We start from the raw sequence: 20944 nt of genomic DNA, 5'->3' as shown, positions 1-20944 counted from the left end.
TCAGAAACCTAAGAATGGCTTGCGCTGTCAATTCCGTCTAGTGTCGTCGTTGGAGATCCAGATCTCAAATACTAAACCCACACATGAACTCGAAATAAATACTCTCGAATACCAATCACAAACCGAATGTCATTCTTCCTGATGCTAGTCTTGTAAAGGTTGGCTACCTCAGTAAATTACGTTTTTCGAAATATTTGCTTACAGAAGCAGTAATAGTCGTTAAAGGAAACGAACATAGAGTTTAACGTCGCGTCGACCTCCGTTTCATTAGGGACGGAACGTTAGATTAGGTAGGACTTGTTTGGTGAAGGAAATCTGTCCTGTTCAGTTCAATTGCAGTTGATATAAACCACGGTAAATCTAAATCTCGATGGCTGGTTTGAAATTTCAACCACCGTCCTACCGAACGCGAGTTCAGTGCTTAAACAACTGGGCATTAAATATAGGAATTTTCCACAATTTTCACTCCGAATTTCAGAGAGAAAACGATGCACGAGAAAACGGCCGTAAGTAACTGAAATTATCACAACATTCCAATTGTTAGGAGGCAAAAAGTGTGCTTCCCTTAGCAAAATGTTGTGAACAATGTTTCTACCATGTGTAGGAACAAAATAAGTCAAAGCGATGATACTCCAAATTGCAGGAAGTGGACAACTAATGCCTAAATACCGTCTGAGAAATTTAGCCCTCATCAATCCACCAAGAAGACGTCTGATTTCAAAAACCATAGGCAATCATTTCGATATCGACAAGGCTGTAATCGAAGGAAAAGAAATCCATCCGCGAAGAAAAACACGAAGTTGAACGTGTGCTTGAGGTCAGTTGCAGGGAAGGAAAATGGCTGAATTCCGTTTATTAGGATAGTTTCAGCAAAGTGTAACGGACCTATAAACGAGACACTTTCTTGAGTGCAGCTCTCATTAGAGGATGATGTTGGAACTATTCTGCTAGGTTCGTTACCGATCGGGTCAATCAGTAAGAGAATGTGGGATTACTGGGAAACCTTGATCGAACAAGACGATGTCTCCCCAAAGCGTTGTTGAGAAAATTTAAAGAACCAGCATTTGCGACAGGCTGCAGGACGATTTTTCTGCCCTCAACGCTCGTCTTGCCTAAGGACCGTAATCACCAAATAAAGGAGTTTAGGCCGCGTACAGAGTCATACAGGCAATGCGGAAGTGTCCAACAATCGTACAAAGGACCCTTCGCCACGTACTGTTGGGTGGCTTGTTAAGGACGTACGAGGGAATTCAAAATGCAAGTTTCGCATTATTACGGCGTCCAAGAAATATTTATTGGATGCTGAACTGCGCTTAAAAGTGACCCAGCTACTTGACACTGTTTTTCAACACAACAACCAAGTCTCTGTAAATAAGGGTCGAATCGTTTCCACAACGATATAAATCCGCCCCTTGGACACGGAGCTATTCGAGGAACCCTGTGTGAACGTCCTCATCGTCGGAAAATTCGCGATTGCTGCGAATCAGTTCCTGGAGTGCCTGGACACAGTCGTCAGAGGTCGCTGTCGATGGTCTTCCCTCTCCATCAGCATCACCCGTCTGTCCCGCCTCGGTAAGATTGTTGGCACCTTTTCACTACTGCTGAACGTGATATTGTATTCATTTCAAATATCACCAAAATTTTACTTTAAATCTGTGTTCAATTTAGACGCTTTTCCTACAAGAATCGTAGTGTCCCGCGTAGTTCAACTATGTAGTAAGTTTGCAGCAGTCGCGCAATTTCACCCCCACCCTATGATGCACCTGTTATCCTTACTGCAAAGGAATTTTGTCTGGAGGAAACTGAGAACACTTACTCTTTTCTGACAATGTGCAACCCCTTTTGAGCAATGGTCGTATCGTGGAAGGAATTGAATAACTTAGTAACCACTAGTAGCAGTTTTGGTCCCAATCACTAGTAAGAAACTTTCTTGGTTTCTCGAATGAGATTTTCACTCTGAAGCGGGGTGTGTGTTGATATAAAAGTTCCTGGCAGATTAAAACCATGTGCCGGGCCGAGACTCGAACTCGGGAGCTTTGCCTTTCGCGGGCAAGTGTTCTACCAACTGAGCTACCCAAGCACGACTCACGCCCCGTCCTCACAGCTTTACTTCTGCCGGTACCTCGTCTTCTACCTTCCAAACTTTACAGAAGCTCGACTGCGAACTTGCCCGCGAATTTGCCTGCGAACTTGCCCGCGAAAGGCAAAGGTCCCGAGTTCGAGTCTCGGTCCGGCACACAGTTTTAATCTGCCAGGAAGTTTCTTGGTTTCTGTTTACATTGTTCAGAGGAACAGGAACCAAATTATGTACAGACTTGGATAACTTAAAAAATGTTCACATCTGTGTAAATTCCTAAGGCACCAAACTGCTGATGTGATGGGTCCCTAGACTTATACATTACTTAAACTAACTTATGCTAAGAACAACACACACACAAACCCATGCCCAGGGCAGGACTCAAGACTCCGGCGGGAGCGGCCGCTCAATCCATGACCTGGAGCCTCTAACCGCACGGCCACTCGGCGCGGCGATTACTTAAATTGTCATATTTTAGGCGTCAGTATATTTCTTGTAATGAAATTCATCTTTAATTAACTCTGCTTTTGTTGACGTTATCCGGCCGCAGTGGCCGAGTGGTTCTAGGCGCTTCAGTTCGGAAAAGCGCTGCTGTGACGGTCGCAGGTTCGAATCCTGCCTCGGACATGGATGTGTGTGATGTCCTTAGATTAGTTAGGTTTAAGTAGTTCTAAGTCTAGGGGACTGATGACCTCAGATGTTAAGTCCCATAGTGCTTAGAGCCACTTGAACAATTTTTTTGTTGACGTTTCCTCATTGCATAAATTTTCGACAACTTAGCACCATGTACTGCAGCAGTGTTGATCTTACGAGTTTTGCATATTTACATCACAAACCATCGATGAACGCGGTTTCATGAAGCAACACCTCATCTCGGACGTAAGGATAGCAGGAAAGGGTAGTCTAAAGACATTTTGGAATGTTTGCGAGACTCAGTCTCCCCCAAAGCCTATCTCCGTCCTTACCTTCTGGTTAATGGCGCTTTACCTGCACCTCACCTGACCGTATGTTGCCACGACGTTGTCCTTCGCGCTGTCTGTGAAACCGCCTTACAACTGTTGATGTCGGTAGCTACTGGCTACATTCGATGTAAGAGCTGTCAGTTCTGCTACGCTGTGTTGTGTTTGAGTTTAAATGGTTCAATGGCTCTAAACACTATGGGACTTAACATCTGAGGTCATCAGTGCCCTAGACTCAGAACTCCTTAAACCTAACTAACCTAAGGACATCACACACATCCATGCCCGACGCAGGATTTGAACCTGCGACCGTAGCAGCAGCGCAGTTCCGGACTGGAGCGCCTAGAACCACTCGGTCACAACGGTCGGCTTGTGTTTGAGTGACTAGCTGAATTGTGCATCGAAGTTAAGACTACTGAGAGTCCGTTATTAATATCAATTAATAATTTCGTTTAAGCTGTAGGGAAGTGACTATGGACTAATGGGAGAAATAGAATTGAAATTGACGATTCGACAGAAATTTGGCAACTCTTTTGATGTCAAGGAGAGAATCAAAGTCACAGTTGCTCGTTTTACGTGCAAAAACAGTGGTGTCGCGATTATGAAGTCACTGTGCCCAAAACGGAACTCACGGATCATGTCAGTGAAGGCATTTTTTACGTTTCCACGTTGCAGGTGGAGATGATTTTTGTCGAAACAGCGCAGTTCTTTATCGATATGGGAGTCAAGTTTGTGCTAATTTTTAAGGAATTGCTACTGCTTTCAACAATCACTCGGAGATTTTGAAAGGAATCCGACCTCTCCTTCGAGAGCTGTGGCTTACGCTACTTATGACGAATACGACTGGCTACGCAGAATTTCGCTGTGGTGACGATCGACCTCTATGTTCCTATTTACACAATATCAGTTACAAGGCCCGACTTCAACAGACGAAAATTCAGACCAGGTGTATGCCCACCGCCGGTGTATCAGCTTAAAGAGGTTCATCTAGATCTACATGGATACTCTGCAAGTCACATTTAAGTGCCTGGCAGAATGTTCATCGAACCACCTTCACAATTCTCTATTACTCCAATCTCTTATAGCGTGCGGAAAGGACGAAGACCTGTATCTTTCCGTACGAGCTTTGATTTCCCTTAATTTATCATGGTGATCGTTTCTCCCTACGTAGCTCGGCGTCAATAAAATATTTTCCGATTCCAAGGAGGAAGTTGGTGATAGAAATTTCGCGGGAAGATTCCCACGCAACTAAAAACGCCTTTCTTTTAGTGATGTCCATCCTAAATCCTGCATCATTTCAGTGACACTCTCTCCCCTATTTCGCGATAGTACAATACGTGCTGCCCTTCTTTGAACCTTTTTGATGTACTCTCTCAGTCCTGTCTGATAATTATCCCACACCGAAGACGGACAAGCATGGTGTAGGCAGTCTCTTTAGTAGTTACATTTTCTAAGTGTCCTACCAATAAAACACAGTCTTTGGTTAGCCTTCCCCACAACTTTTTCTGTGTGTTCCATCCAATTTAAGTCGTTCGTAATTGTAATTCCTAGGTATTTAGTTGAATTTACGGCATTTCGATTTGACTGATTTATCGTGTAACCTAAGTTTAACGGATTTCTTTTAGCACTCATATGGATGACTTCACAAATTACAATATTTAGGGTCAACTGTTAATTTTCGCGCCATACAGATATATTTTATAATTCGGTTCGCAATTTGTTTTGATCTTCTGATGATTTTACTAGTCGATATGCGACAGCGTCATCTGCAAACAACCTAAGACGGCTTCTCAGATTGTCCCCCAAATCGTTTATGTAGATAAGGAACAGCAAATGGCTTACAACACTACCTTGGGGAACTCCAGAAATCACTTCTGTTTTACTCGATGACTGTCCGTCGATTACTAGTAATTGTGACCTCTCTGACCAGTCACATAACTGAGACGATATTCCATAAGCACGCAATTTCGCTACAAGCCGCTTGTGTGGCTTATAATCTTACGGCTAAAAAAACTTGCAGATGTTGGTAAGTGACTTGGAGATGCGGTGCGAATGAGTATAACATTTCTTTTATTCACGCAGCCTTCTATCACTGACGTACAGGATTTTCGGTTTCAGCCAGAGCTAGTCTTACGGTAGCTGCGAACAACAAAAGCGATTTTGTGCGGGAGAAACGCAGACTGGCCGGTGTGCTGGGGGTTGACAACCGCCTGGGCGCCGCCGCTTCTGGGAAACAACAAATAATTGAAAGCGAGGGCGGCTGCGAGTGTGACTGGCGTCTTTGTGTGTCCAGTGAGCCGTACAACAGGTTTCGCGCCGCTGATGGCGTGCTTCCTGTTGGGCCGCCGCACCTGCTGGAACCGCAGCCTCACGGCAACAGCGGCCCAGCCCGCCAAATTCCTCCCATCCTCGCCGGGATTTCACCTGCTGCCGCACCACTTCGGATAATTTGCTAATAACCGCGGAACACTTGAGATGCAATCACTCTACTAAGGAGCTTCCTTACAAAAGGCTTGTGCGAGCCGTCGTAGACTATTGCTCGAGTGTGTGCGGCCTGTACTAAATCGTGTAGCAGGGGATATAGATGTATGCAAAGAAGGGCGACACGCGTCGTCGCCAGTTTCTTTGACTCGTAGGAGAGTGCCACGGAAATGCTGAAAACCCAGAACTAGCAGACACTATAGGACAGACGCCAACTGTCCGAGAAAGCCTACTTGAAAAGTTTCAAGAACCAGATATGAGTGAGGACTCTACAAACCCCTTATTTCACTCCCGTAGCGACCGCTAAAGCCGGTCGCTGTGACGGAGCGGTTCTAGGCGCTTCAGTCCGGAACCGCGCTGCTGCTACGGTCGCAGGTTCGAATCCTGTCTCGAGCTTGGATGTGTGTGATGTCCTTAGGCTAGTTAGGTTTAAGTAGTTCTAAGTCTAGGGGACTGATGACCTCAGATATTAAGTCCCATAGTGCTTAGAGCCATTTGAGCCATGGACTGTGAAAACATGATCTAACAAATTAGAGCGTGAACAGAGGTGTTTAATCAGTCATTCTTCCCACGCTCCGTCCACGAACGGTATGTGAAGAAGTCGAAACAAATCTGAGAACAAGCAGTACCCTCTACGATGAACTTGACTGTGACTTGTACAATACATACACCCACGTCATCGTCGTCAACACGTTTGGCGTTCACAGTTTACTACACTGTCGACTGTTATCCAGTATACGATCATGTGAAGTATCTTCGCAGATGTGCGATTGCATCGACGAGTATTTAACTAAAAGAACCCCGGTACGTCATAATGGACGGTGAATGGTTAACAGAAACGGAAGAAAATTCGAATGTGCCCAAAGGAAGCGTAATAGGACCTCTAATGTTTTGAATGAGTACAAAAAATTTATGAAACTGGATCAACAGCACTATAATATTGTTCGCTGGCCATACTATTGTGCAGAGGAAAGTATTGTCCTTGGACGACCACAAAGAAGTGGAGAAGGACTTGGACACAATATCTATATTTTGTAATAAATAATGGTTCTATTTAAACATGGATAAATCCAAAGATAATGTCTATAACAAAGAGAAAGAACCCGATAGTATCTAATTACACTGTTAGTGGTGAACATCTGAAACACGTCACATCGTTTATATATTTTGGTGCAGTACATAGAATCGGTATGAGGCGAAGACTGTAAGACATATATTGTTTGAACGGATACTGGGAAATTGCAGTTTGCCTGTAAATTGAAAAAGAGACGTCAGTGTGACCAGTTCTACAGGCTTATTCTAGCGTTGGAAGTCCTTATCAGGTAAACATGACAACAGACAGCAAACAAATTCGGAGACACACTGCTACGATCGCTACAGCCATCGAAGGGCCCAATCGAAAGTGTAACAGCGAACTGAAATGGTAATCTTCGGAAGAAAGGCGACGTATTTATCGCAAAAACCTTTTGAGTAAATTTAGGTAACGTGTATTCAAGCAAGACGGTGAGACTATACTCTATTACCACAACCGCATAGCTCGTCTAGAGAGCAAGAGAATAAGTTGAGAGAGGGTGGTTTGCGAATAGCGGCATCTACACAGTCATTTTCTTTATCTCAGTACGCAAATGGAATAGGACACATAAATGTGTAGGTTGGTACGAAGTACCCTCTTCCATGCACTGTATAATGACTTGTAGAGTGTACACAACTTCAAAACAGCGCACACTCCAGTATCGAGTAAATACATTCTTATCTACTGTGAATCTGAATACAGATCTCAAGCGGCATAAATTCCGCGAAGCATTTAGTCAATAATGAAAAGTTTTGCAGGTCGTCTCTGCGGTAATGTCGGACACTAGCGCAGTTACAAGGAAAACTATAAGAAGCACAAACACCTGAAGCATCTTTCGCTCTGTTAGTAACGACAGCAGGCAACAGTGCTAAATAGCTCCAGAAAAGCTTAATGATATCTCAGAGAATATAGTTAACACACTGCTTGAACTGTTTTCATTATAAGTAACGTGTGAAATGAGTGAGCCAAGAAATAATAATAGTAAAAACAATCAGACATTATGACCTACAGCGTCTCTAACGACATCGTCGTCGATCGGACATTACAATTAAATTCATCTGCCGCCTTTTACAAAAGTTCTCAGACGCATTGCAAATTGTCATAATCGCGGCCATACTGAATAATGGAAGTTAGTTCCATGGATCTTGAACGAAGCCCACATCTCTTGCGTATAAAGCTCTTTCTAGCTGGGCCATTCGAGCACAGCACGATTCCCTGTTCGGCACAAAGATCAAACGTCTCTTCTACCTCGTAGATACCGAACACCGCTGAGGCTCTGCTGTGTACCTTCGAGAATTAGAACCTCCGGGAGGATGTAATGGTTGCGCCACAGCCTGTACGCTGTTTCCAGACCTAATCTTTCCCTCTGTACCAGAATAAGCGCTATAATAAAACTTCCTGGCAGTTTCAAATTTCATTCAGTCCCTTCTAGACAGCTTTATTCCGCATACAGTTGTAATTAAGCGATTTCCCTCTTGCCCCCAGACAATTTGTCTGTCAGTTTTTACAGAAGAGCCTTTACGAAAGACAGAAACTAAGAGAGAATTACTTGCAGACTGAGGCTTCGAGGCACCCTTTCAGCCGTATTTGACTATTTTGAAAGTATCACTCGTGAGCGGTAACAATCCGGGATCAGCACTTATCTCCTTTAATGTGCCAAGAAGCTTCGTTGCAGGGTCAACTCCATAGCGGAGTGAAAAGTTCAGTATACAATCACGTTTGCACTTTGAGATAATTTTCAGCTGCAAGTGACAGTGATGACTTCAGAAACTACGAACAAAGTTTTGTAAAATGGTGCTCTGTTCCCTATACCGCCAGGACTTTAACTCTTTCTTGAAACTCCACATTTTCAAAGCCATGGAAACTGGGTGAGGCAATTGTACAGACGACTGGGTCTAAGAAGTTGACATTTTCAATGGAAATACAGAATAGTTCAACAAATTGGGTTTTATGTTCTTTTGTGTTGATACTGATTTTGATTGCTGAATAAAGTAATATACTTCAACCAAAATCAGTCGGATCCAAAAACAACGTAATACAGAGAACAGATCATTAGAGAACAATCGTAAACGAGTCGACATACAAGAAAACACTGCCCACGCGAAGGATTGTCTGAAGAAAAGGCAGACATAAACGCAATACTGGTAGCTGTGCATTAGTGAATAATAAAGACTGCCCTGTGAGAGTATTATCGTAAAAGGACCTGTATTTTCATCTTCGCAGGTGTTTTATTGTTTATGAGCTAAAGGATCTAGAGCAACGTGCACGTATCAAGTTATGGCGGCGGTTTTTGAACAAAGTGACAATGGCATATCTGGGTCCTCAGAACTTCACTTTTTTTTTTTTTTTTTGCATGAGTTTGCTTTTAACTTGTCTGGGATGCGAACTCACAGAACACGCGTCATTGTGCATCGTAAAATCCTCGTGAGATTGTTGATCGGCCACTACATAATGTTAATATAGGTGATTCTTTTCTAGACTAGTATTGTTCTGGACGCATTGTATGAAAGCACTGTCACGCAACCATGAGCCACACGCGACTCATCGGCTACGGTTTTCAATGGTGCAGGTGTACAGGGTGAGGCAGGTAAGACAAGCCACCTTAGATATATCTGGAATGAATTAATATATGGATGTGCGGTTTTCACCAAGCTATAGCGGCCAATATAGTGAATTTCCTGGTATTTACAAGCAATTTTTGTCGTTTATAGTCGCCTAATTACGACACAAACTCTTTTTAATGAAACGATATCCTTTTTACTGTGGCGTTTTAAAGAAGCACCTAAGAGAAAATCAGCGACATAACATGTATGCGACATGATGAAATAGCATCAAGATAACAGGGCCGCAGAACACTGTCCCGCCGTCAGGAGAAAGAGTTCCAAAAACGTATGCAACATTTAACTCAGTTATGGTTCGTGTTTTTACCAATGAAATTGAAGCCAATGAGTCTGTATCCTGCTGTTTTAGCAGTCAGATAACTTGTTCGTAAGGCTTTTGAGGCGTTCAGAATTTATACGCTAGCCGAAAAAGTGAATATTGTTTACGACGAAAGTCATCAAACTATCAGAAAAGCAGTGTGGTTGTAGGCTGAAGAGTAACCATATAGTGCCAAACACTCACGATCCGTCTTTGTAAATATTATAAAAAGTCCTAGGAACTGGAAATCTTGGAGAATAAAATACGTCAAGCAAAAAAGAGAATAGCTGATGAAAGAAATGAGTCTAACATTTTAGTAGACATAAGGCAAAATGTTTGGTATCAAAATGACCGAAATCCCTGCCGTTTCGCACATGTAATGACAGATCCTCTTAAGAGAACGTTTGGAGAGCATTGTACCGGTCATTCAGGAAATGGTCTGCACACTAACCAAACTTAATGCTCTATACTTTTATCTGTGGCGAATATTAAAACAAGAGGTGTATTAGGAAATACCGACGTCTCCAGAAGGCATTAAATGCCTTATAAAACGGGCCTGTGCAACCGTTAACCTACGTCCCTTCATAACTTCTTTAGATAATCTTCAAGCCAATTCACTAACCAGAGGTCATCACATCACCAATCCGGCAGGAAGAGGAGGCTCGTCAACTATCTGTTACGTCAGCGTCAACCATTAATTCCAGACGAAATTATTCGTGCAGTACGGTTTTTCCAGAATCACTTTACAGTGTGTTGCAATGCTAAAGTCAACGTTCTTAGCACCTGGTACGAGAGTCGAGACAATAAACACACTAACTGTTCCTGAGTTACGTGTTCGCTTAAACTAAGTATGATAGGACAGACGTTTGTGGAACCTCTTTTGTTGGCGGTGAGACAGTGGTCTTTGGCCCGATTACATTGATGTTATTTGATCAAGTTCCATACATGTAATGTCGCTGAAGTTCTTCTGGGAGCTTCTGTCAAATCCCACAGAAAAAGTATATAGTTCCATTACATGAAAAAATCGGTGCCCTGATTCGGTGACTATAAACGATAAAAATTTCTTGCGAACACTAGGAAGTCCGCCAATTTTTTCGATATAACTAGGCGAAAACCGCATCTCGATATCTTTATTCATTCTGGATATATTTGAGGTGGCCTGTCTCTAGGTGCCCAATCCTGTATATTAAAAAGGCTATGTATGTACTGAAAGTACCTGTGTTTCTCGTTTCTAAGCGTTTACATTAACTTATATCTCAAAATCTATCCCGCCATACTATATGCAGGTGTTTTTATATACACACGGCATCGCTTTAGTTCTCTGTCCTACATTTTTTTCTGCACTAATTGCTTCTTTCACCCATTTCAATGATTATTAATGTGAAAAAGCTAAGTTGCCTCATGATTATGACTCAAATGACTGTATGGGCTAGTCGTTGGAAGAAGGCGATCGCATACCACGCCCAATACCACATTGCGTATATAGAAAAAAAAAGTGAAATGAGCGTATGGCGTCGCTGGCCAGGAGGCCCCATACGGGGAAGTACGGCCGCCAAGCGCAAGTCTTATTTCAGGCGACGCCACAACTGGCGACTTTCGTGCCGGTGCTGAAGATGAAATGATGATGAGGACAACAGAACACCCAATCCCCGAGCGGAGAAAATAACTATCCCGGCCGGGAATCGAACCCGGGCCCGCTTGCATGGGAGGTGAGCACCCAGCTTTTTTTTTTTTTTTTTTTTTTTTTTTTTTTCGTTGCGGACGTTACATGACATCCGTTAAAGTTCGGTTGTTGATCGTTACGCTCAGTTTTTTTATTACAGAAGCCAACCAGTTCTCTGACCGTCCTAAGTAGGCGGACGCCTATATAGCACTTTGGTGTTAAAATTAAACTTCAGGAAGAACACACCTTCACCTTACCTGTTTTGATTGTGGATGAGACATTGTAATTTTTACACAGGAAAACACATTTTTCGCTTGTGTTTCACAACTTTTTAATTAACACTTCCTAGGTCCCAGGTTACAAACCGATAAAACTTTGTGGAATAGGCACATATTGCCATGCGGCTGACATCATAACTTTACTTATAGTTTCATCTGTACAGTTTCTGTAATTTACTGTGAATCCTCACCCTGCTGACAAGCTACACTTCATAGTAACCCGTGCAACGACTTCATCACATTTTGTTTTTATGCTGCCAGTGTTTGAATATTTTAATGTCACGTTAGTATCGCATCAATTTCCTTGTTTTATTAGTTATGTGGATATGAAGATGACCTGTGTTATTTGTAGAAAACAGCAAGCAAATAGATCATACCAAGTCACCTAGACTGTTCCTGTTTTTCAAGTAGCTACGTTGGTCACGGTTTTCAGATACTTTATGTCTTTAGTTATGAAATTACGAGGCCATTGTTTAGTGTTGTTACATATATGTCATCTATGCATTTCAGAGTAAGTATGAAACAAAGAGTTAAAAATAATCAAAGAAATTAAATGATAATTAGAAATATATAAAGACCTTACAACGAGCAGCAAAAAGTTCAGTTATGACGTGAGGCAATGATGATATAATGTCTGCTAGATTATAGGTTTCATTTACACTTTGACTTCCAGAGTGCACTGACAAGAGACACAATTTTACCACACTGGTTTTTTTCAGTAATTGCCATAGTTTTCAAGGATTTGGATTATGATACAACTCATATAACTGAACATTACAGGGTGGGTAGGGAAATAGTCAGAAATCAACCAGGCTTTCTTGTAGCTATCTGATAGTATCCAGAAGTGGCCGGAAAGTAAACTTCGTTTGGTCATTCAGTACATTTCTGGCTGTACCTTTCTATGCATTTTTTATTTTGTTTAGTTTCTAATTCTTCAAACTCTGAAATTATCTGTCATTTCTGTCCTGAGTTCAATGTTTGAACATCTAGGGATATTTTTTATTCTCTTCTAAACAATGCTGTGCAAAGTTCGGGACAATTTTTTCAATTTTCTTCATCCATGATGTTGATTTTGCTTTGGTCTGGTATAAATAGACCACTCTGTTCTACTTATGTAGTACGAGACGAACTCTTGTGAAGTGATCTTACACGCACCTCTTACTTTTTCTTTATATATGTTCATTGTTATTGTTGTTGCTGGCTTTTGTGGATGTGAGTTCACTGCATCAGCCGCTCACTCCGAAATTCATGGGTTCAGATTCACTTGAAATCAATGATTTTCTTTTCCCTATGGGCACAATAATACGCCACGGAAGGTCAAATACCTCGGTGTCTGGCTGGATCGGAAACTACATTCAACACGTGACCAACAAAGCGAACGCCAGGCTCAAACAAGTGTACCCTATGCTTAAAAGGAGTAGCACACTGAATAGGAGGGTGTCCAGGTCCATGTACACCACACTTACCAGACCTCTGATGAGGTATGCTGCTCCCGTCTGGGGATACGCTGCGCCTACACGCCCGCGCCGTCTGCAGCTCATACAGAACAAAGTACTCAGAATCATAAGCAACGCTCCGCACTACACACGCACAGCGGATCTTCACCAGGAATATCGGCTAGATACCATCTTGCAGGTATTTCAAAAACTCTCCACACGAATGTACAGAAACACGAGACACTCGCGTAACGCGTTTATCCTTTCTCTGGGTAACTACGACCACAACCATAGATGGAAACCTAATAGACCAAAGACACTGTTAGGGAGGAACTAAACATCTATGGTCCATAGCACACTAACACGGCAGTACCGGTGAGCCCTTGCAACACAGCTGCTACTGGCAACCCCAGATGCTCGATCCGCCGAAAAACAGGCAATCGCAGGGAAACCGTACTGTGCACAGCACGCAAACCAGCCACACACACCCCCCTACACTGTGAGCTGATCTATGACCGATCGCCCACTAATGTATAACGACCTTGAACGGTTAGAGGCAGCAGGCTGTACAACGACCACCCGCAACGACAAAGGCAACGATGCACGATACCTCGCACTAACATAACCACACCTTGCATGTACTGTCGCAGCTAGCAAGCCGCTACTGCCCTCACTACCCGTCCTACTGTCGCAGAGGTTCTTTCCCTTGGCGCTTGCCTTGGCACTTTTTTCCCTCTGCCCTTACAAACCGCGACCCTTCGATCGCTTTCGTCCACTTTCTGAGTCCTGATGGACCATGTCAATGAGTAATCCTACCCAGACGCATGGACAACATCACAGCCCGCGTTCTGTGACTCACGATTTGAAAACTAATATGTTATACGGAGGTGACAGTAGAACTTTTGGTTTGGTCACCACGTTGTTGTGGGCGTGGAGGGACCCCATCCTTTCTAAAAACGACATTGAACTGTTTATCACTGGAAACATGTTGCCTGGTCGGACGAGTCTCGTTTCAAATTGTATCGAGCGGGTGGATGTTTACGGATATGGAGACAACCTCATGAATCCATGGACCCTGCATGTCAGCAGGGGACTCTTCAAGCTGATGTAGGCTCTGTAATGGTGTGGAGCGTGTGCAGCTGTAGTGATATAGGATCCCTGATACGTCTAGATACGACTGTGACAGGTGACACGAACGTAAGCATCCTATCTGACCACCGGCATCCGTTCATGTCCATTGTGCATTCCGACGGACTTGGGCAATTCCAGCAGGACAATGCGACACCTCACACGTCCAGAATTGCTACAGAGTAGCTACAGGAACACTCTTCTGAATTTAAACACTTCCACTGGCCACCAAACTCCCCAGATATGAATATTACTGAGCATATGTGGGATGGCTTGCAACGTGCTGTTCAGAAGAGACCTCCACCCTCTCGTACTTGTACGGATTTATGGACAGCCATGCACGATTCGCGGTGGCAATTCCCTCCAGAAGTACTTCAGACATTAGTCGAGCCCATGGCACGTCGTGTTGCGGCACTTCTGCGTGATCGTGGGGCCGTACACAATATTAGGCAGGTGTAGCAGGTTCTTTGGTTCTTCAGTGTCAAATTGTAACTTGAAGTAGTTTTATTCGGTGAGAGGGAGGAGTAAGCGACGAAACAAGGCGGTAGGGGGGAGGGGTGGGGGTGGGGGCTACAGATGTATGAAATTAAATGTCATTACTGGCCGGTTACCCTCGTCTGGCTTTTTCGGCTGTTTGGTGCGGGTACTTCTGTTTGACGCCATTGCGCGTCGATGAAGGTGAGCCTGGGAACACACGAACTAGGGGCAGCGACCCTAACCTCAAAATTTTTTTATCTTCTTTCCTTTCGATTTGGTCGTATGTGGTTTTCGATAGTGGTTCGGCGCGGATGTCACATGTCAACTTTCAAACTCTATCAACGAGAACTTAATTCAGTTTTGTTATTACTAAGGGCTGACAGTCCCCTGAGCTACCGTGGTACAATCCACGAGCCAGCGAGACCGCGAGATGTGGGCTGCAGATACATTATTCGCCTGGCTAGTGAGTTTATCAGTAGTTGGTGCTGAAGAAAACAGGAAGATGCCGTCGAAATTGCTCGTGGCAGTTGTCAAGTATGCGATGGCTTTGGCTGACACTGACTTGCACCACTACACTAGTTCGGCATCACGAGCGATTCGATGGCAAACAAACAGCAAGAACTTTGCGGATCGCTGTGCTGCTGCTGCTGCAGCTGTAGCAACGCCCACGTGACTGCGGTTTCTGGCTATACGTGCTGACAGCAAACCACGACGTGCCCGCTTCTTCCCAAAAACATTGCGATGCACTTTTCTTATCGGCTGTAGTAAGAACTCAGCGGTGAATCCGACGCCACAAGATGTTTCCAACTAATAGGAGACAGCACTGTTCCTAGAGCTGTAACGCTCTCCTAGCTGCAGCTCTGTCGTTCGTGCCACAGCTACACAGCCCTTCACTTGCTGTCGCAGTGCTGGTCTACCACAGCCACATTAACGGCCTTGTGACCGACGTAACGAAAGTTCCGCGGTTTTGACCGGTCGCAATTTTGGCGTATTAAGCAGGTCAACATTTTCATGCCTTAATAAGAATATTTAGCCTCGTTTCCCACATATTGAAGAGCATATTAAATGAACCCCTTTTATTTCGTGAACGATTAAAGACGAAGGAACTAGGTTTTCGGCAAATGATAGTACTCGTAGGGGCACGTAATTCTGTTAAACGTTGTAATAATAAAACTCCTGTATCAACGAAAATATGGCAGCAAGTAGATTATTATTAATGGGACGATACATTTTATTATCAGTATTCTAAAGCTCATGAAAAAACGAGTGCAGTAATATTACACTGATTAATGTTAACGTTGAAAAGTTTTAAAACTGAAAGGGAGGAATATAGGTCTACACTGCTTAGATAAAACGTCCTTCCACTTCACTTTGTTTTATACGGCTATACGACACAGAAGCAGATGAGTTATTAGATGTGGGACCATATGCAAACTTCTAGTTTATCAAAATGGGCTTAGGAAAACTATGTCCAATGTTAAATGAACAGTTTCAAATCCCTTTCCGGTCATCCAGATTTGGGTTTTCCGTAATTTCCTTAAACCAGTTAAGGCAAATGCTGGGATGGTTCCTTCGAAAGGGCACGGCAAATTTCTTTCTTCATCCTTCCCTAATCCCAGCTTGTGTTGGGCTATGACCTCGTAATCGATGGGACGTTAAAGTCTAACGTTCATTCCTTTTGTGAATTGTCGAAAGGCTTGATACTACGACGGAGTCTGTTCTAAGAGACACATTTGGCTTATTCCACCCTCCTTGCCTTACAATATAGCGCATTTCTCACATACGTTTGCGTGCAGCTTTGACGCTGGCCTTAAGAAGCGTTATATGACTGTGTTTGTATTAGTGAGCTTACGAATGCAGCTAAGAAATATATCGCTACATTTTAAGGAATCACCCTTGCTTCAGTATCTCGTTTGATATAAGAATCAAGAGGATTACATACACAACAAAATCATGTACACTTCTGCATACCATCATTTGCCGAAAACCTCATTTCCACAGCTTGAAATATAGATGAGAGGAGTGTTAAATCTAGAGCGTGTCATTTATATGGGGTGATTTTTTTCCGCCGTGTAAAAACTCTAGGAATTAATCGATTAGAGGATACGGAGCAGAAAAGTTCTAATGAACTTCTGTCCGGAAATGCATGGTTTCCATGCTAGAGACCATTTATTCAACCATAAATTGTTACAGAGACTGCTGTCTAGTACGCGCTGTACCATGCAACGACAATTACAGTATGTGTTGAAAATGGTTTCCATGTACCTCAGCGCATCCATGTATGCCCCGTAGCATGGTCTGTCTCACACGTCACTTCGGCCAGGCTACATCCGAACAGTGTCAAAGGCAGCATGAATACGCTATTACAGTGTCTCCACATCTGGAATTAGCTCTGTATACGCGATTTTTCGAGATAGCCCCATAACCAGAAATCGCACGGGTTGAGATCCGGTGAACGAACAGGCCATGCAACTGGATCGCTGTCGTCCTATCCATCGACCAGGCAAGACACGATTGAGATGCGTCCGGACGTTAAAGGCGAAGTGGACTGAAGCACCATTATGTAGCACCCACAAAACCCTTCGAATCATCAGTAGCACTTCTTCCAGCGGGGGAGGCAAAGTCACCTGCAGGAAACGCCGATAGTACCGACCTGTTAGGCGCCGTGGCAGGAAGACTAGTCCCACAATACGGTCGCCAATTATCCCGGCCCACACATATCGGCTGCAACGATGCTGACGATTCGCTGTCACCATTGCATGGGGGTTCTGCATACTGTCCCACAGATGCCAGTTATGAAAGTTGAAGATTACACTCCGCGTAAAGGTGGCCTCATCTGTGAACAGGATGGATAACACAAATCCTGGAATCGTGGTTGCCTATTGAAAAACCAGTGACAAAACTGCTCCCCATGTGGAAAGTCCGTCGCTAGTAAGCCCCGCACAAGCTGTAAGTGATAAGGGTAGAAACAACTGTCGTGGAGAATGTCACCTTCCACAGTGTTAATCAGATTTTGCTCCATGTCTGGTGTCAGAACAATTCGATACGTCCTTCATGATGTCCTGCTTCTGAAATGACCCTGTCTCAGACAGACGGCTAAACACTGTTGCAAACAGTGAATACTGTGGCTGTTGTCGGCGGGGGTAGGTTTCCTCATACAACCTTGCTGCCCTCCGCTCACTGCCATTTGACTTTTAGTAAATAAACACATTGTCGGCAAGCTCTCAATTCGAATACGGAATCATTGTGTACAATGCTGTATCACATCCACTACAAGGTGACTCAGCAAGAGAAGTGAATGAAACACAACATCACCAATTACTATGGCAGAACAGGGCACTATGGCATGACATACGGGGAACAGTACCACCCTCTAGGAGGAAACCATGCATATTGTAACTGTGGTTGCACGGTACAGCGCGTATTAGACCGCAGTCTCTGTAACAAAGTATATTTGAATAAATGGTCTCTAGCATGGAAAGCATGCAATTCCGAACATAAGTTCATTAGACTTATTTTGTTCAGTATCCTCTCACCGATAAATCCCCAGAGTTTGTACACGCTGGAAGGAGATCACAAATCAACCCAGGTTTGCTATTTGCAAGAAATTTTACGAAGTTCTCACCAGAAAAACACTGCATTTTAAATATTCAAAGCAATAAGTTGGTATAAACTGCAGCTATAGCGCAACGGGCCACATCCAACTCGCCGACTAAATTGCAGAACGGCAGCAGTGAGTAACATGCGTTAATGGTATATACCAGAGAGCTGAAACTATTCAATAAACTTTAGCAATGAACTAAGGAAATTAAAAAAAATTGGTTCAAATGGCTCTTAGCACTATGGGACTTAACATCTGAGGTCATCAGTCCCTTAGACTTAGAACTAATTAAACCTAACTAACCTAAGGACATCACACACATACATGTCTAAGGCGTGATTCGAACCTGCGGCCGTAGCAGCAGCGCGGTTCCAGACTAAGGAAATTAATAAAGCAAGTTTGACTGCAGTCCTAAAAATCAGGTGCAGTGAAACTATCATAATGTTACTCAACATATCGGAAGGGAAGTAATACAAATGAAGCCATAGAAGCAGTTTATGAGTTCTTGTGTTTAAGAGTGTTGTAAACAACAACTGCCTAGACAGTAGAGGAAATAAACAGAAGACTAAACATAGAATGGAATGTATTATATAAATTAAGTACAGCGCTCAAAGTATGATTCCGAGGTGTCTGAAACAGTAAGATTACGATCACTGAGAATTAACTGTTTTAACTTACACAAATGCTATATACACTCATCACTGCGAAAATAATTCTAACACTGAGTATTAATCAACGAACAATGATTAGAGGCGTGTTGCGAATTACTTGGAGTGGCAGCGAAACAAACTTTGAGATTAAGGAAGAAACTGGAGAGGAAGGCGGAACAATCACTGTAATGAAAATGAAATTGAGGTGAGTAGGGCATTAGAAGGAGTTGAAGTGTTTTTGCTCGATTCCAAGAGATAATAAAAAGCCGAGGTGACAACTTAATTGAAGATGGAGTAAATTATGTTAGAAAACATGGAGTCATATAGGTGAAGAGTGGATTGTAAGCTGGAGGCGTTTACGGATGTCACATGGCTGATGAGGGTCGTATTTTCACATGTTTGCTGCCAACCACTAGTTGCATCTACAGGGCTACTCGATGTGAGTGAATCGATTAGGTATTCCTCGTCGTCGGCCGTGAGCGAATATGGTTGGCTGACTGTGCGACCTTATTTTTCTCATCTCCCACGTCAGACGTAGGATAAGCGTATACGCCGTTCGACTCTCTGCGCTTCGATACATCGATAGTCATATCAAATACTGAAAAATCTACTCTTGGTAACTGAAGGGGTGTTCAGTTTCTAACTTAAGAAAAGTCGTTGTTAATTATTTTATTAAAGTTAAACACAAGAATACATCTATAGTAGACTGTTCGAAATTATGACTTTGGAGGTACAAAAAACTGCAAAGTCGAAGTTTTGCACTCTGCCTGATCACGTACCAGACTACAAATTTAAAGACTTCTCCATTGCTATTAGTAGTCAATTTATCTCCACAATCCTCTTCCAACAAGAATGTGAAATGAGCTTGGTAAATTTTTTTTATTGTTATTAGTTTTGATACAAGTTTTGTATAGCACCAACTGATGTGGGTGTAGTTCTTTAAGGCATCGCCATTATCGGTACCTTTCTTTGCAACTGTACCTAATCTGCTATGTCTTGTAGTGCAGACATTGTGCGAATAATTTAAAAATTTATTCCTCACTTACTCCTACTTTTCATCATTTCTAATTTTATTCCGTGATTCACGGAAGATTTTCTTAATTGCACTTGTCTGATGACTTCATCTACTTTTGTGATAACTCACTGCATATATAGGTTCAAAAATCGTGTATTTTAAAGACGAATGGAAATTTAGTAAATATGTACATGATTGTAACTTCCTGGGAGATTAAAACTGTGTTCGTGACCGCGATTCGAGTTCTAATGCTCTACCTGATGAGCTGTCCAAACACGAGTCGCGGCTCGCCCTTACAGCTCCAGCCTCTCCACGGCCTCTCTCCTACACTACTATCCAGCAACGTGGAACGTTCGGCTATGGCATACATGGTTATTATACAGAAATATAGCGATATATTCGTATATGTCAACTACAGAGAGATAATACATCCACCTTCATGTAATGTGCCTGTAGACGGTACATATAATATATGGTTGTTATAATAGATAAATATGGGGATGTACTCGTTCCTATGAACCATAGAGAGCTAATACATCCATCTTTAACTAGCGTGGCTGTAGACCGTATATGCAGGAAAAAGTAATTAAACAACTACCTGATGTCAGTGCCAAAGTTACCAAAGGCAGATTTTCATTGTTCTTGCATATCGGTCTTAATGATTTGATTTCTGTTATAGGGAGTATGATTGATTTTTAAAAGTTATATCGTGTTTAATACATATTATAAAAGAAATAAAATATGAAGGGTCTCTCTTGATTTATGCTGTGTCATATGTTTTGCCAGTCAACGAAATGCCGTGAAAAATATTTGGAGCTCTGCTTCATAACGGTGATTTCTCTGACAGATGTACAAACATTTTCTGCTAAACATCTGGTGAATTGTATCGGATACTCCAATATTACTGTAACAAAGGAAAAACTTCAAGCAAGAGAACAGTCATGGGTATTGACTTTATGCTAATATGGCAAAGTGCGTTAAGTGACACTTCTGAATCCTCTATATGTAAAAAATTTAGAAAGGCGTACTGCACATACGCTCTCAGACACAATCTTGGGCATCAAACGATTTTGGCTTCTAAATCTCCGGTCATATTGAAGAAATGAACGTATGCTATACGGCAAAATTTGTTAGTAATTTATTACTTACCGTTCTCACCGTTAGGCTGAAGTGTGTTGTGCAGAATAA

The sequence above is a fragment of the Schistocerca americana genome, chromosome X (assembly GCF_021461395.2).
Source record: "Schistocerca americana isolate TAMUIC-IGC-003095 chromosome X, iqSchAmer2.1, whole genome shotgun sequence".
NCBI lineage: Eukaryota > Metazoa > Arthropoda > Insecta > Orthoptera > Acrididae > Schistocerca > Schistocerca americana.
Note: the sequence above shows the minus strand (reverse complement) of the source record.